This window comes from Pagrus pagrus, assembly GCF_965226575.1.
Source record: "Pagrus pagrus genome assembly, chromosome: 24".
NCBI lineage: Eukaryota > Metazoa > Chordata > Actinopteri > Spariformes > Sparidae > Pagrus > Pagrus pagrus.
In genome coordinates, this window is record NC_140206.1 from 13,813,035 (window position 1) to 13,818,323 (window position 5,289).

Consider the following 5,289-nt stretch of genomic DNA (forward strand, 5'->3'; position numbering starts at 1 on the left):
AGAAGCTGGATCAGCAAATGTTTTCATATTCAAACTCAAGTCCACAGTTTAAACTTGAAGCACTTTAGGGCTTAAACTAGGTTGTTAAAGAGTAATACAAAGTATTTGATTTGCCAATTGCTGTGTTTAAAGTTGGGCATTCTCATATCGAGACAGGAAAAAAATTGTAGAGCCAAGCACTTTGGTCTTAGGTGGGAAGGAAAAGTCTTGTAATCAACATGTCGACCATCATGGAACACTACAGGTCAACATGTCACGGTTCAGTTTTAATGAAACTTCATCTCTAAGGGTTTAATTGTTCTGCCCTTGACTGAATGTGACTCTTTTTCAACTTAAGAATGCAGTTTCTTGGGACCATTACTCTTGTCATATTTGAATATATGATAGGCGACTTGTTTAAAACTGAGCCATTTTCTCCATATTTGCCTGATGATACCATTGTTTACACATAATCAACTCATGGAAACAGTAATGAAAACATGTTAAGATTTGAACGTCTCAAAGCCACACACCAAAAAGAAAAGTATGTTATTTTCTAAATCAAGATCACCTCGATAGAGCACGTTCCTAACGCTAATATTTACTACCATCTACTAGCATTATTTGCTAACATCTCTGTGAGGCTGTACAGGCTTAGACACAGTGGTACTTTGAGCCAACGCTAACGTCAGCATGCTAACATAGTCACAATGACAAGGCTAGCATGCTGACGTTTAAGCAGGTCATTGTTAACCATGATCACTGTCTAAGTGTCAAGTGTTAACATGCTAACCTTTTCCAGTTTAGCAAAAAAATGAAGCTGAGGCTGATGGATGCTGGATCATCTAATAGGCAAGTTGTCATGGCACCAAAGGAAAGTCAAGGGATTGCCAGAGGCAGTAAAATTCTTGAATGTCTGTTCAGCATCATTATTTTAAGATATTTCAGTCTGAAACAAAGTCGTGGTCCAACCAACTTAAGTTGCTATCCCTTGAGTCACGCACCATTGAGTCACCATTGAGTCACACGTTGGCTAAAAACAGTTTATTCCCCTAAATGTCTCATAGTTATATATTAAAGAGGATGAATTAATCATGGGTCTTAGCCCCTGTGTAACCTGTGAAGAGCAAGTCCCTAATGTTAGAATTTAGGGATTGGCACATAAATGCTTTAATGAAAAAGTGACAAAGATGGGAAGAGGATGAGTACCTTTTCCAAGAAGATTCTCACTATCTCTTAACTCAAAGCCTGTCTTGCAGATTATACACCCTTGATATTGGCATGAGAGTTCATTCCTGACCTTTGGGTACTGTATGCATAACAAAAAAAGTCTTCATCAAAAAGTCCTACTCCCAGCTTTTTCTAAGCTTCTAACCACATCTCTGTGTTCTTTCACGAATGGAGCTGGTTTAGGTTTCATCATGCTAACCATTTGCAGATCCACTGACTGTACAAAATGTGGACAGAGCTTCTGGGCCGGAAAAGTGTAGCCAATGTGGTAGTGCCTTAAACCTGTATTCTGTCTGGTTTCCCCACTGGTGTCAATACAAAGTCTGATTATATGTAAGCTTATGAGAAAATGACCCCACTTCTAGCTTGGTTTCCTACATGTAGCACACAGCTTCCTAATGAGTTTATGGCCTCAATCACTAGTTTCAAGTCTTTTTTAATACAGCACAATGTTAATTTTGTTAGCTATGGTCTCATTTAGAGTAAAATGGACCCTAGTGCAGGGTATGCCTTAGGGCATGGCTACCTTGATCTTTCTCCAAACATTTGCAAAACAGTGTGTGTTCTTGAAGGACCCCGAGGCACTATTGAGGAACTATTATTGTTACCATAATGAGGTGAATAAACACAATTGAAAATCTGACATGCTGAAGTATAGACAGATAAACAAACAGTTGTTACTTCTTGTGACATGGCTGTGCTGATGGTTATTTAAACTTTTTTTTCGTTATTAATAGAAACGTAAGGGTTCAAAGGCAGTGTGTGGGCATGTTCCCTTGATTGACAGGTGTCTCAGACTATCACGCTCAAATGTGCTGTTTACCCCAGCGGAGCTCCAACCAGTGCTTGGATTATTTTGGTAACTACAGCAAAGATGGTGAGAACGGATGTACCCAGATCCAGGCTTCAAAACACTTAAACCTCAAATATGTCAAAACTTCCAAACAGTTCTCTGCAGTCCGTGGCAGAAACCTTTTACTGGCACAGACTGCCCTCCCTATGTCTCTGACGAGACTTGAAGAGACCTAAGGCTGAAAACCAGGCTGCAGGTCAGTGTACAGATTTATCCAAACAAAGCCGGCCAATGAAATGAAACTCAGCACAAATACATGAATGAGACCTTTTCTTCTAGTTGGCATCGCTCTACTGCCATTATGCAGCCAGAACAAACGTGTCTGTAGAGGAATTTAGATGGCTAGGTCATACAGATTAACCCATTTGCCCATAGTCTGCTTTAGGAAAGCAATTTGGACCCCCCCCTGCTGACAGAGGGGCTGTTGGAACAGCTTAGGTCATTCAAATCCTAACCTAACAACATGATCAGCAGCTAAGTCAAGCTCCACCAGGGAGCCTAAGACCTGCTGATGAGGGCAGGCATGCCTAATCATCTGCTTCAGTGCTGGTGAAAAAAAAAAAAAGACGATTAAAGTGAATACTGAATGACTGAATGTGCCATGCTTGTGAGTGACGACTAGTTCATACTATATAAAGATTACAGAGGATGTAGAGCTGATTTCTGAGTCTGTGCCTCCCTCCCTCGTGCCTGTGGACATGTAGGGAGATAATCTTGAGATGTGCTGCCTTGCCAGGGAAGTGGTAGGATAATCTTACAGGCCACCCAGGAGAAGGCCTTTGGTCTTTCATGTGTATCAGTGAAGTCAGATTATGCACATGCATCCATTTTTATATTTGCTGAAAGGGTAACTCACCTACAGTGAATGGCCCTTCTGTTGCACATTGCTTTGATAAGGGCTGTCCTGGTGTTCAATAAACAATGCTACAATATCATGAGCGGTCACTGAGGGAGTAGACGAAGTACAGACCTAGCTCCTGTGAAACATTCAGACATTTCATTACTGCTTTCTGCAGGGTAGCAGCTGTCTATATCTCCCCAGAGCTCATAGATCAGTCTATATGTTCCATGCCAACCTCTGGCACTTTTTAATGCTTTCATCCTTCTTTTCTGCAATGGAACATACTGTACTGTGAAAGGCCTGTTGTGTCTTACATTACTTCAACCTCGAGGTGAGCGGGCGAATTGGTTTCATTTTATAACCGGTGTACCAGCTGTGTCAGGCTGTTGGAGTTACAAAGTTTTTAAAAAAAACTTTTGTCACTTGTCCAGTTCTGGGTGAAGATTGAAATGGTGGGAAAAAATACAGATGGTAACCCAGGTACCTGAAAGGGTACTGGGTCCCTGAAGGGAAACTGTGTGTGTGTCGCATTGAAGTTATTATAACTAAGGTTCAGGAATGAGACCATGCCACTCTGCCACTCTCGCTAATTCAATATCCTGTGCAGACCTGTAAAGGCGACACCCTTTTCATCCCTCTCCTCGACCTCAATCATCCATTGAGCATGACCCTCATCCTGTCTATCTCGAATCTTCTAGAAAATACTAAAAAATACTTTTATGCTATATATTGGTGTGTTCTTTGTGAGTGCGCTGACTGAAAAACAAATCAATTTCGGAAATGGGTATAGTCATGACCAGAAGTTCTGGAGCCAAGATCCGGGAAGAAAGCTGCAATGCGATCCTTTGTGGCAACTGCGCAACGTCAACGTACGCCTGCTAAAGGTGCCTGTTTTTGCCGCTGACTGGCTCTGATTGTTACAGTCATACTTAAGTGTCTGGCAATATTGTGGAAAGGAGCTTTGCTTAATTTCTTCCCCTCACTGGATGCCAGAAGTAATCTCAGTGAGACTGCAGATTCAGTGGTCTGCACAGCGCAGTATATGGACAGAAGGGTTAGCATCCATTTGTAGTTTGTCCACCAGTCAGAACTTGAGCGTTTCCCTATCCAACAATAGAGTTTATGAAAGCTGCACAAAGTGTCGTTTGACATTCTGTCGGCCCAATTTGGAATAAGCAAACATAAACTATAATTTGTATATCTCAGATGACACTAAACTATGCTTTCTGTATGACGACATAACAAACTCGCTCAACTTTCCCCCGATGTCTTCCTGCAACTTTAGCAAGACTTCAGAGCAATACTTCTCCATAATGAAAACTTCATTAAGCACAATAACAAGAGGTAAATAGCATCAAGCGAAAGGTAAAACGTAATAAGAAAAATATATATATATATATATTTATTTCTCCATAGGGTTCGTTTCATGATGTTGTCAGACACTTAATAACAAGCCTGGACCTGTCAGTAGCAAAAATAAGCACTCTTCCCTGACGGAACAAGTAAGGACATATTGGTCGAAAAACACCAATTACCCTTTAAGATGCACTATAAATGATAACATGTCTACTTACATTTCTACACCTAAATAACAAATGGTGGCTGCAGAATCCAATGAAAACGTGAGAAAGTGCAATAAACACAGACTTAGTGAAATAAATCAAGATTAACATGAAGCATGTAATGTAAACATCACTCATACTTCAACTGAAGGGAAAATGAAAAAATCCGCTCTTTGTGGATGGAAGTGTTCCACTGTGAGATTTTATGATTACTTGGTTAAATTTGTGCAACATTTGCATGGAGAGTTGAATATTGGCGAAAGCCATCTGGTTAAACAAACATTTTTGTGTGATCCCTATGTTGACATTAAAATCCAGCGACCACAAAATGAACTTTTCCACCACGTGTGTGCAAAAAAAGTTTGTGTCGACGGAAGAGAAGTATGTGTTTTCAGATTTCCTGGAAGTACAAGAGCAAAAACACAAACTTCATTCCGATAACATAAGTTGGAACAGAAGCTCTGCCACATGAACTGCCACAAGCCACTCAGCAGAAACTTAAAAGCCAGGAAACTGCAGTTTAATTACAGCTTGTTTAGTGACTTCAGGGTACTCAAGTGTCACTGTTCGCTACCCTGCCGCCTCAAGGTGCAAACCTGTCCTCACACAGCATAGTTTATAACCTCCACAGTACTACACATCAAAGAGATTAATTAATGCGATCAATATGCTCCAAAGTTAGTTTATTTTGGTGCTGGTGCGCTGCCCTGCACGGGTTCCAGCTGTGTACTGTATACAGTTTGAAAGTGGAACAAACGGGTCAAGGCTGCTTTAAAGTGAGCGTCAGCAGCTTTTTTGCCTCTGCTGAGTCTCCACAGGCAGGT